This window comes from Eptesicus fuscus, chromosome 8, assembly GCF_027574615.1.
Source record: "Eptesicus fuscus isolate TK198812 chromosome 8, DD_ASM_mEF_20220401, whole genome shotgun sequence".
In the NCBI taxonomy this organism is placed as follows: Eukaryota; Metazoa; Chordata; class Mammalia; order Chiroptera; family Vespertilionidae; genus Eptesicus; species Eptesicus fuscus.
Genome location: NC_072480.1, coordinates 91,473,364 through 91,487,101, shown reverse-complemented (window position 1 = coordinate 91,487,101; position 13,738 = coordinate 91,473,364).

Below are 13,738 nucleotides of genomic sequence, written 5' to 3'. Positions count from 1 at the left end.
TGCGAAAATGAACACCCTGTTAATTTTAAAATGCCTTTAACCAAGATTTGCTTATAATTAAATTAACAGGATATTTTTGTTATGAATTCACTGTTATTTTTAACATTTTAGCGAATATGTTGAAAAATACTGTAGTAATTTCACCTACATAAATAAATATTACCTATCTACAACTATAGTCTACATATTTAAATCAAAGAGTCACACTCCTAAACAATATTCTGCAAATGATTAGCATGTGATCACACTGCATTGCCTACTAAACCTGACAAGCTCAGGGGAGGCCTTACAAACACTAAGACCTAAAGTAGCCACATAAGATGATCTGAAACTAAAATTTCCTAACTATTAGCTAGTAATGGCAGGTAGTCACATCTCAGGCTGGTATCTTCCTGGACAAAGGTCAATCTTTACCTCAACCATGTAACCCTCTTATGTCTTCCACTTTAGTTCTGATGTATAAAATAAGTGGTAAAACTGACGTTTTCCGAAGCATTTTCTCACTCCTTTTAGGTTTTGCTTCCTGGCAATTGCAGTTAGCTGTGTTCAGATAAACTCATAAAAATTCTTTACAGGTTTGGACGTCTTTCACATTGACATTTCAATCCTCTTATGTATCTAAACTAAAATATATTAAACCCTATCCCTCCCAACTAATTTAAATAAAATTAACTAAAACAAATTACCAACTTTCTTTTCTGGACTGCAAATGTGAAACTTCCTGTGGATGCATTCATTGCCAGTTAAAATAAATATTTCACTGTTAGTAGTGGGGCCACTTCTTAGTGTTGTTTTTTTTTTTTTGAAAGGGTAAATGCTATTTATTTAGATTCTGTATACTAATATCAAGATATATCTAAATCCATTCAAGTTCTGAAAAAAAAATAGAAACTTCTTAAAGTTACTGTAATTACATGACAATTTATATAAAACTGTTTTTACTAAGGCAAGAAAATAGTAATATATCAATTTTTATTGTTGTATTTTTATGTAATTTTTGCTGTCGTTTATAGAATGATGTTGAGAAACTTTAAAGCAAGTACTTTGGGGTCACAGTTTCTTTTTCTTAAAAGATTCCTGTACATTTTGGAGTAGTATGTGATATAACTTTCACTCTATGCATTTAAGTATTTAAGGAATTTCAAGTATATCCACACAAGTACATTTTTCTTTGGTCACTATAAATGTCAGTCAAAGGCTGTGCCAAGCAGGCATTCGGGGACATGGGGATCAGTTGCTCCATGGTGCGTTGTTCTATTTCTATGTACCATTGTTCCACAGTACATAGAGAATTCAGAGTAAATTTAGTAGATTGAACAGCCGATGATTAAATCTGTTAATAATCAGGGAAATAATGTTATCTAATAATTTTACCAACTATAATTTTAACTGATTCGTGAACTTGAGATGATTGAGCTCTGTAGGACTTTTTCAAAAGCACAGACACTCTAATTTATCAAGTTGTGAATAAACTCACTTCCTGTTATTTAACAGGAACATTTAACTTGAATACATAACAATTACTGTGTGTGAGTGTGTGTGTGTGTGTGTGTGTGTGTGTGTGTGTGTGTGTGTGTATGTATTAGGGATCCATTCTATTCTAGTCTTAACTAATTACATCTATAAAACCTTATTTCCAAATAAGGTTACATTCTGAAGTACTGGTAGTTTCGACTTCAACAAATGAACTTGGATAAAGGCACAATTCAACCCATAACAATTGGAGAGTGATTAAGAGAGCATGGAAGGAGAGGGAAAGGATACAGTGAGACCACTATAAAGGAGAGCAGAGAAATGGTGTGTTTACTGGCAGGCAGAAGTTAATACATTTCTTGTTATTTTGTTTTGTTTTTAGGATAGAGAATATGCCAAGTTAATACATAGGTATTGACTAAATAGGGAAGAAAAATTGTTGCTATAGGAGGAGCATTAAATAGGTGATAAAAATAGGATGTAGTGTCCTTTGAAGGGCAGAAGAGAGTTAATTTTTAGAAACAGGAAGGCTGAAAGTACATATACAGTTGTTGGTAGGGGGCATACCTATGTGGTGACAGCGTTCTATGGAATTTTACTTCTGGTTGTTTCAGGGTGGGTTTTTGTGTGTGTGTGTTTTTTCCAGTAGAACAGAAAACAAGGTTTATAGTTTAGAAGGAAGTTGGGAAAAGAGATGATCAAGCTTTGAAGAGCTAAGAGAAGTGAGAAATAGTCATCTAGAAGAAAGAGAAAGTGATTGGACTAGGGAAATATATCATGTTTGCATGAAAGAAATCCTTGTGGGCCTAGTTGAAATTAATAGTCATGAATTTGAAGTAAAACCAGTCAGCGTTTTGTGCTCTTCTCCAGCCACACTTTGTGGAAAAGGTGCAAATCCAGGTAGGCAAACAATTAGATTTTACCAAGATGGTGTTTTTCTCCAAGTGACTATGACAGCAGGGGATAGACAAGAGAATTGAGATAGTGTGCAAGGGAGTGAAAATGCTTTTGCTCCCATGAAATTTTGTGCTGGATATGGAGGCCTGGCGGGTAACGTGATGAGAGACAAAATGAAAATGGGAGGTGGCATGTGTTGGTCATCCTAGTGTAGAACTGAACAGTGAAGGAGTTGGCATACTAGAGAATGTAAACTGGAAAGGTAGGAGGCAGTGTTCAGTAAGTGAGGTGCCTGTAATTAACTGAGAAGTCACAGAGACTGGTAATAACAAGATCTAGAGTATGATCATGCAAATGAGTTTCCGGGTTAAGGCAAAGATAAAAATCATTAGAATAGATAAGTTCAAGGAACTAAGAGCCCAGGTGAATTGAAGGGTTATTTTGATATATGTTAAAATGGAGTTCAGGCAGAAATCAGGGAGTCAGGAACCAAATCATAGAAAAATGATTGATTGACTCAAGAATGAGTGCATAACAGCAGAAATGAAACATGATGAGTATCAATGTCTATTGACGTCACGGTTCTGATGGAGGTTTTAGGTAGGCTGGAGGGAGAATGATCTGGGTCTGGCAAGGAGGAGCAAGAGTGTGCCACTCACCAAAACCCTCAAAGGTACATAGAAGGGGTGTGGGAGAGGAACTTATGGGCTTCAGGGGAAACAGTATCCTCAGAAGTGTCTGATTTCTTTTAGATCAAGAAATTCAGCACAATGTTTGGGGAAGAGATTTAGGGTTTAAGAGATTTTGCTAATAATGGGCCATTAATTACAGAGTATAGGTTCCAGCGCTTATAGAGGGGTGAAAAAATAGAGCAAATAGTGAATTTGGAGAGTCTTATAGGGGTTAGAGGGTATTAGTTTAGGTATAACTTGGAAGTCTGGAGCCTCTCATGGTTATTGCTATATTAGTCCCTAAGGCTGCCTGAAAGTAACTAAAAACTGGGTGGCTTAAAACAATAAAAATTGTTTGACTTGCAGTTCTGGAGGCTGTAAGTACAAAATCAGAGTGTCAGCAAGTACTGGCTCTCTCAGATGGCTTTAGGGGAGAATCCTTTCTTGTCTCTTCTGGTTTTTGGTATATGCTAGCAATCCTTGGCCTTCCTTGGCTTCTAGATACACTCCAGTCACATGGTACTCTAGTCTTCTCCCTTTGCCTTCACATCTTCTTTTGTCTGTGTTAGTCTCTATGTCCAAATTTCCCCCTTTTTTAAAAGACACCAGTCATATGGATTACAGGCCAACTCAGTAAACTTATTTTAAGTTAAATATCAATGTACCGCAAAGACCCTATTTCCAAATAAAGTCACATTCTGAGTTACTGGGGCGTCAGTATTTCAACATATCTTTTTTTTAGGGTACACAACTCAATAACATTAAGAGGAATGAAGGGCATAAAATTAGGTACTGTAAACTTAAGGTAAGTAGAGCTGGTCTGGCTAAGAAATGAGGGACAGGGAGGAATGAGTAACTAGAGCTTCTTTTAAAAACCCACTTAATAGAACAAAGACGATTTTAAAAAAATAAGCCTTATTACCAGGCTGTAGAAATCCCCTTTGCCTATAATTGAAGAATACCTAAGTTACTCCTAGAAGACTGTTTCTTAGCACTTTCCAGTGACTTTTAATAAATGTTCTTAAATGGAACATTCTCCTTTGAGTTATTTATATGCTAAACTATCACAGATTGACTTTGATCAGCTCTTCACATTCACTTTCACTAAGCTTTAAAATTGAGTTTGGCATATCAAATAACTTACCAGCAGATTAAAAAGCATCTTTTTTCATTAGTTTCATTAGTTTCACTATTTACCTAACTCTAAGTAATGACTTGTTTAATTTCATGTGCATAGCTGTTGCTCATTACTGAGCAGCAAATTTCTGCAATGGGAAAATGAAGGATTCTAGGCAGATGTAACTGATGGAAGTGAAATCCAGGTAAACTAATTGCATTTCAGCTCTTAGAAATACAGAAAAGTGAAACTAAAGAGCCACCAGATATCTGGATGCAAAATGCTGTATTAAAAGAACATTCTAAATGTGTAATTTCTAATGCTTTTCACGTAGGATTTATTTTCTATTACTTTATAGTTCTGCTTATGCATGTTCAGGCCTGGGAGCTGGCATTAAATAAAGAAGTGGACTGCGGATTCTCAAATAGTCTTGAGAGAATAATTTTATAATCAAGAATGAGAGAGGTTCACACACTAATCAAGCCATTTCTTAATTATTTTTATATTAATTCTTATATTAGGTTAAAAATCTTCTAAGCTGATCAAGAGGCTAAGCATGTAAATTAAAGCATTAAGAAAACATCATGTTAGAAATGCAACTTTTTGAAAACAAATTTATTATTATTTTTATTGTTGACAGTGTTACAGATGTTTCCCAGTACACTCTACTCCCCTACCCCTTTGCCCACCTCCACCCAGCCTCTGTTCCCCTCTCCTGACCTTCACCACACTGTTGTTTGTGTCCATTGGCTATGCATATATGTTTTTTGGCAAATCTCTGTACCTTCTTTATGCTAAGTGAAATAAGCCAGTCAGAGAAAGATAAATACTATATAATCTCACTTATATGTGGAATCTAATGAACAAAGTAAACTGATGAACAAAATTGAACCAGAGGAATGAATGCCTGGAACAGACTGACAGATCTCAGAGAGGAGGGGGTTGGACTGGGTAATAGAAATATAACTTTAACCCTTTGCACTCGCTTGCTTTTTTCTCGATTCCTTTATTCTACTCGGGATTTAATTTTTTAAATACCCCAGATTTTACAAAGCACGGCAGTAGAATAAAAAACTGGAGTTTCTTTTCATACAAACTTATTTATTTGGATTTTTTTATATTTCAAATTATTGATACATTCAAAGAGTATAAAAAGAGCTGCTACCGATGCTAACCGTGTCGAGTCACACTCGACATTCGAGTGCAAAAGGTTAAAACATGTCCATATTTTCACTCTTAAAAAAGTTATCTAATTAATAAAATATTTTTTAAAAAATTAAATTTCAGAGCCAAAGATGGAAAGTCCTTTCAACTCCTTACTCTCCACCCACATTCACTCTAAAACAGAGAGATTTTGTGAGTAATTGTGCATATATCCTTCCATTCCTTTATCAGTGACTTACATAAAAGATGTGTGTACATAAAAATATCACAAAGTAAAATTCATATAAAATGTATTAATTATTATGCTGATCACTTTCTTCCCTTAAATATGTTTTAGAGAACTTTTCACACCCATGCTTAGAGTTCTTCTTCATTTTTCTTTCTACTTGTTAAATAGCTTTTATTTATGTGGAGGTTTATTTAATCAGATCTTACTGGTGGATATTTTTCCACTTTTTACTAGGATGTGTAATCCTCCTATCTAATAAAAGAGTAATATGCAAATTGACCACCACTCCAGTACACAAGATGGCTGCCCCCATGTGGTCAAAGATGGCTGCCCCTATGTGGACACAAGATGGTTGCCACAAGATGGCCAGCAGGGGAGGGCAGTTGGGAGGGACCAGGCCTGCAAGGGAGGGCAGTTGGGGCAATCAAGCCTGCAGGGGAGGGCAGTTAGGGGTGACCAGGCCAGCAGAGGAGGGAAGTTGGGGGTGATCGGGCCTGCAGAGAAGGGCAGTTGGGGGGGACCCAGGCCTACAGGGAAGGGCAGTTAGGGGTGACCAGGACTGCAGGGGAGGGCAGTTAGGGGCAAACAGGCTGGCAGGGGAGCAGTTAGGCAGCAATCAGGCTGGCAGGGGAGTGGTTAGGGGGTGATCAGGCTGGCAGGCAGAAGCAGTTAGGGGCAATCAGGAAAGCAGTCAGGCGAGCAGTTGGGAACCAGCAGTCCTGGATTGTGAGAGGGATGTCCCAGATTGGAGAGGGTGCAGGCTGGGCTGAGGGACACACACCCCCATGCATGAATTTCGTGCACCGGGCCTCTAGTGTTATAATAACATCCTTTGTACATTCCTCTTTTAAGTGTATTTGTTTCCCAGGATCTAATAAAGAAAAGTGAATTGCTGGTTCCCTGGAATACATGTTTACATTCTAATGACCACTGTCAAATTCTTACCAAAAGACTTTATAAATTTAGACCCTCACCAAGAGTGAACGAACATAGCAATTTTTCCATGTGTTTGAGAGTTCCATTTTATGAAAAATTATTTAAACCAATGACATGGAAAAATTTTGTGACGTTTTTTTTTTTGGGGGGGAGGGCTTCAATTTATCTTAATTTTCCTTGAGGATTGGTGAAGTTGCACATCTTTTAATATATTTAGTGGTAGGTTAAAACTTACTTTTTTCTGAATTAGCTATTTATATTATTGGACCTTTTTTTAATAATCCTCACCCAAGTATATTTTTTTCACTGATTTTTAGAGAGAATGGAAGGGAGGGAAAAAAGGAGGGAGGATGGGAGGGAGGGAGGGCGGGAGGGGGGAGGAGAGAAAGAGAGAGAGAGAGTGAGAGATTACATCAGTATGAAAGAGACACATCAATTGGTTGCCTCCCACATATGCCCTCATTGGGGCCCAGGGTCAAACCTGAAACCCAAGTACCCAGGTATATTCCTGTCATGAGGAATCGAACCTGAGACCAGTCAGTGCACAGGCCGATGCAATGCTCTACCCACCGAGCAAGAGCTCTTTGAGCATTTTTTTATAAGGGCATATTCCTTTTTTTTCAGTCTTTATTGTTGAGATTATTACAGATGCCCTTCTTCTTCCCCCCACCCCCAGAGCTCCCCTCCACCTAGTTCCCACCCCACCCCAGGCCCTCGTCACCCTATTGTCTGTGTCTATAGGTAATGCATACATGCATATGAGATCTTTGTCTATTCTCTTCCTGTACCCCCTGACCCCCTTCCCTCTGAGAATCATCATTCTGTTCCATTTTCCATGCCCCTGATTATATTCCATTCACCAGTTTATTCTTTTCATCAGATTTTTTATTCATTTGATTTTTAAATTCACTTGTTGATAGATATGTATTTGTTGTCACTTTGTTCATAATTTTTTTATCTTTACCTTTTTCTTCTTCTTCTTCTTAAAGAATACCCTTCAGCATTTCATATAATACTGGTTTGGTGGTGATGAACTCCTTTAGCTTTCTCTTGTCTGTGAAGTTCTTTATCTGACCTTCAATTTTAAATGATAGCTTTGCTGGGTAGAGTAATCTTAGTCATAGGTTCTTGCTATTCATCACTTTGAATATTTCTTGCCATTCCCTTTTGGCCTGCATAGTTTCTGTTGAGACATCAGCTGACAGTCGTATGGGCACTCCCTTGTAGGTAACTAACTGTTTTTCTCTTGCTGCTTTTAATATACTCTCTTTGTCTTTTGCCTTTGGCATTTTAATTATGATGTGTCTTGGTGTGGTCCTTTTTGGATTCCTCTTGTTTGGGGTTCTCTGTGCTTCCTGGACTTGTAAGTCTATTTCTTTCATCAGGTAGGGGAAGTTTTCTGTCATTATTTCTTCAAATAGGTTTTCAATATCTTGCTCTCTCTCTGCTTCTGGCACCCCCATAATTCAGATGTTGGTATGCTTGAAGTCCCAGAGGCATATTCTTTTCTTATAAATATGCAGGATATCTTTGTAGATCCTGGATAATTTTTTCTCCATATTTTAAAATTATATTTTTCTAGTCACATTTTAGATTTTAAAATTTTCCCAAGCCTTCTTATATCATGGATTTTTTTTTTATTTGTGTGTCTGTAAATATATAAATCTTAATAGCTTTTTCATTTTTGGTGGTTGTCATGAAAGTCTTCCTTGATGTAAGATAACGAACACATTAAAAATGTTTATTTTTCCTCTGTATTTACCTCTTTGAGTCATCACAAATTTATTTTTAATTTTAGCATGATATATTTTTCTAATTGATATACAATATCACTAGATATTCTATTGCTCATCATAATTTATTGAATAGTCTGTATTTTCACCAATATATTGCAGTATTCCTCTATGATAATCATTGACCCATGTTTGCTTAAGTCTGTTTCTGAACATTCAATTTTATAGTTCTATTTTCTTTTATTCTGCATTAATAACATGTTTAGTAGCTCTAGTTTCATATATTCTCCTTTGTCACCTGTTAGATAATTTTCCCTGGACACTTCTTACATTCTCTTTCTCATAACTTATAGAAGCAGTTGTCAAATTTTATAAAAAATATTTGTTGAGATTGCACTGAATTTATAGATTTATGAGGTGAAAAAATAACACTTTTAAAATAAGATATCTCTCTATCCATCATCTTGATATGTTAAATATTAATTTATTATTTTAATTATATTTAATGGATTTTAGCCATAAAGTATCTCACATATGTATTAGTTGTATTATTACTGTGTTTACCAACATGTTACTTTTCAAATGGGATATTTCCTGTTTCATTACATTTGTAATTGATTATAAATAATGTCTAATGCATTAATTTTTATTGCTCATCTATTGAGTAATCTACTGAACTCTCTTCTTAGTGCTATTTAGTTTACAGTTATTTGTCTTGATTTTAAGTAGAATATCACAATCCCTGCTAATAAAAATAGCTTTGTCTTTTCATTACAATACTAGAGGCCCAGTGCACGAAATTCGTGCGTGGGTAGGGTGCCTAGGACTGGCCAGCTATCAAGGCCAATCGAGGCCTTCCTTCCCCAGGCTGCCGGCTGGGGCTTTCCTTCATTCTGTGCCACCCCCTGGTGGTCAGCGCACATCATAGTGAGCAGTCGAACTCCGGGTCGGTCGAACTCCCGAGGGGACAATTTGCATATTAGCCTTTTATTATATAGGATACCTTCCTCATTTCTTCTGTATTGGTTGAATTGTTAAATTATGAGAATATTTCTAATTGTTCAACATGAAATATAAATGTTTCCCCTAGGTACACTATATTAAGATTTGAAAATCTTAAATATTGGAATTTGTAAAAATCTGAGATGGACATTAAATGTTACATTTAAACCTTCTCATTTGTTTAATCATCAAGGTATAGTATTTATTTTATTAAAATCCCTTTATAAATGATACTTATTATTTTCTTTTTTATATATTTTTAAATGTTTTCTCTCTTTTCCTTTTTTATTAGATTTCCAATAATGTGTGCATCTATGACACCCTACTTTTCATACATATTATGTAATATCTATGCTCTTTGTTGATTTGTATTTATATTTACTTTAAAGTTAATCACCTTCAATTTGTTCTTTTTATTTATTTACATCTCTTCGGATTTTTTTTCTAATTTCCTTAGTTGAGACAGCAGTGCACTAGTTCCCTAAGGCTGCCATAACAAAATACCACAAAATGGTTGGCTTAACACAACATAAACTTAACGTCTCGTATTTGTGGAGGCTAGAGGTCTGAAATCAAGTATTTGCAAAGCCATTCTTCCTCTGAAATTTGTAGGGGAATCTTTCTTTGTCCATTTCCAATTTCTGGTGGTTTACTGCTTATCTTTGGGACTCATTGGTTTTATATAACTCCAGTTTTGGCCTTTGTTATTAAATGGTAACCTCTGTGTCTTCATATGGTCATCTTCTTAAAAGACCCAGTCATGTTGTATTAGAGGCCCACCCTACTCCAGTATGACCTCATCTTAAATAATAATATCTGCAATGATCCTATTTCCAAATAAGGTCAGATTCTAGGGTGATGACAGTTAGGACTTCAACATGCCTTTTTTGGGAGATTCAACCCTTAACAAGGACTTATTTTCTTGATCCTTACTCTCTTTGTTTCTATTAATTAATGCTCTTTTTTTTCTGACTATTGCTATGACAATATCACTTAAGATTTGATATGTATCTCAGAGAAAATTTTTTCACAATGGAAGAGTTCTGTTATTGTTGCCTTAGGGGTAAACATCTTTTCTTTTAGGACTAAGGAAGAATTTTTCTTGATGATAGTTACCAGAGAAAGAGTAGAGAGATAAAAGGATTACTTTTAGAAAATACTGCCAAAACGTAGTATGAAAAGATAGTATGTGAAGACTATCATAAATAAAAATGAGGATATTATATATTTATATATCAAAATAGAGATGAAACATGAGATAATAAAAAGTCTCAAGAGGTTGATAGCCTATGGCAATGAAGGAGGATCAGATGCAATATTGTAAAGCCAATCACATGAATACATAGGTGAAATAGAGGAATTGTGGCAAATGGCAATGCTTCAACCATGTTACTAACCATTGGCCCTAAAGGAGACTTCCAAAATGGTACTGGCAAGAGTAAAGCAATGTTTAGTCTTATAGAAAGTTGAATTGTAGGAAAGTTTCCAAAATGAAATCTTAGGAAAGCTGAATGATTTATTTATTAAGAATGTATAAAGGTTATAGCCTGGATCTCAAAAATAAGTTTTCATTTCATAAGTATAATTGGGGGCACAATAAGATATCAGATGAATTATTTCATAAAGCTTTCATTCTGATGCATAGCTATACTGTCTTGGGCACAAACACCTTACATCTTTACTGACATGTTTGAAAATTTGCTCTAGAAAGAGTTTTAGGCTGAGTCTGAAGTTGTGACCAAGTAGTTCGGTAGCCAGCACTGTGTCTGCTGTACATGATAGGCACTAATAAAAGATTTATTAAAAGAAAAAAAATCAAATAAATCAATAGTCTGGGGTTAAAAGGAGATAGTGTTATAAAATTTCTGATACAGCAGTATACCCTAAAGGTCTGTTTGTATATCTAATAGTATTGAATAATATGAAAGGAGCAAAAATTGTTCAAAATACTTTGGAAGTTTTGAAAACCTTGAACAGTTCTTTACTCTCATCACTTTTTTTTAATGTATATTTTATTGATTTTTTACAGAGAGGAAAGGAGAAGGATAGAGAGTTAAAAACATCGATGAGAGAGAAACATCAATCAGCTGCCTCCTGCACACTCCCTACTGGAGATGTGCCCGCAACTAAGGTACATGTCCTTGACTGGAATCGAACCTGGGACCCCTCAGTCCACAGGCTGACACTCTATCCACTGAGCCAAACCGGCCAGGGCATCACTTACTATTTTTAATGGCTGTTTTATGGTAACCTAACACAGCTCTAAAAATAACCATTTAGACAGGATCATCATGAATAAATTGCACAGCTTTATGTGTGTAATCTTACATCTAGTTGTGCAGAGAGTTTTTAACTCTCAAGAAAAGTATCGGTTACATAATATGATACTGGTATTTATCACATGAAATTTATTTATTTTTAAAATATATTTTTATTAATTTCAGAGAGGAAGGGCGAGGGAGAGACAGATAAAAACACCCTCTACTGGGAATCGAGCCCGCAACCTGGACATGTGCCCCAACTGGGAATTGAACCATGACCTCCTGGTTCATAGATTGACACTCAACCACTGAACCACACCGGCCGGACTATCACATAAAATTTAAACAAGTCATTGTGTGTTTACACTTTATATATATAATTTAGTGCAAACTCCAGAAAAACCCAAGAAAGCATTTATGTTAACACATTATATGATGCTTTAAAATTAACTAGAGGCCCAGTGCATAAAATTCATGCATGGGTAGGGTCCCTAGCGGCTGCCGGCTGCCAGCCAGGGCCTCCCTTCCCCAACTGCCAGCTGCTGGGCAGTGCTTTTTTTCATTCCGCACTGCCCCCCCCCCCGGTGGTCAGTGCACATCATAACAGGCAATCGAACTCCCAGTTGGTCGAACTCCCGAGGGGCCACTTTACATATTAGGCTTTGATATATAGATAGAGGCCCGGCACGTGAAATTCGTGCGCAGGTACAGTCCCTAGGCCTCGTTTGCAATCAGGGTCATCTTCCCCGGCTGCCCGCAGCTGGCCGTGCCCCCCACTACCACACACCCCTGGTTCCCCGTTCGTCATCAGGCAATTGGAGCCTGTCGGCTGGGGAAAGAGACCAAGAGGTGGTCAGTGCGCCTCATAGTGACTGGTAGAGCCGTCGTCCTGGTCGTTCTGCCAGTAGGGTCAGGGTCAATTTGCATATTACCCTTTTATTATATAGGGTAGCGGCCCAATGCATGGGTGAGGGCCAGCCGACCTGCCCTGATGGGGACCCTGGGTTGGGGTGGGGGACCCCGCTGGGGGGCAGGGCAGGCCGGGGTGAAGGTTCATTGGAAGTTTGCAGACTGGCCACACCCCCGAATGGGGTGGGGTTCCCCACTAGGGGCCAGGGCCACCCAGGGTGAGGGGCCATGTGGAGTTTGCAGGCTGGCCACATCCCGATGGGTATGGGGGTCCCTGCTGGGGGGGGCGGAGCCAGCTGGGGCAAGGGGCTGCGGTCATTCTGGTCTCTGGTCGTTCTGGTCATTCCACCATTTCAGTTGCTGGGCTTTTATTATATAGGATAACTAAAACTATTATGTTTTGGATAAAAATATATAATAGAAAAAAGATATGAATATACTGTTTTCATAGAGTATAGATTACTTTATCAAGACTTTGTCTGCCGATTTGATGTTCATGAAGTAGAAAACGACATTAACATACTGCTTTTGTAGTTTGCTCTGAATCTTTTAAGAAATTCTGTTATAGAATTACTAGAAAGACAAGAGCTATTGCAATGCTTTTATTTTTGCAGAACACACTGCAACAAACTGCAGAAATCTGAGCTCTTAGGAAACAGCAAAGGGATTACAAGTGAGAAGGGGTTCACCCCCTTAGTTTATGTGATGTTCTGAGTGAATACTCAAGTAGAAAAAATTATGCCACTAAGATCTGAACCAAAAATGCACACTCTTCTGGCTTGTGGAGTATTTTACTACAGCATATGTTACTTATGCTGTTTATTTAGGTGAAATTGTTCCATAGCACATTTGCAATTTTCAAATAAAGGTAACAGTTGTTTTGAGAGTGATATTTTCATTATTACAGGTCACATAAATGGTACCTCACAGTCTCATCACCTTTCCCTATCCTTAACAAGCTAATTCCACTTTTGTTCACTTTTCTCTCTCACTTGTAGACAATAACCTCTGATTTTTTATATCAACTTATACATATGCAACATTGCAGTTATATTTAGAAGAACCAAACCTCCTTCCCACAACTAATTTTTGGTCTGGCTAAGCCTTATTCTGTTTTTAGTTCACAAGTTAAATGGCATTTACTCAAAGAAAGCTTTCCTGATTAACTCCTAATCTAAATTAGGCTTTCTTCTGTTATACTCTATCGTAATCAATTTTTTCTTTCAGTATTTGGAATTTTAAGTTTTATGTATATTGCTCTTTTATTGAAGGTTCCTGCAAGGACTGCACATTATTATGAGTTAACATGCTGCTTGGTACATGGTAGGCTTGCAATAAGTATTTTA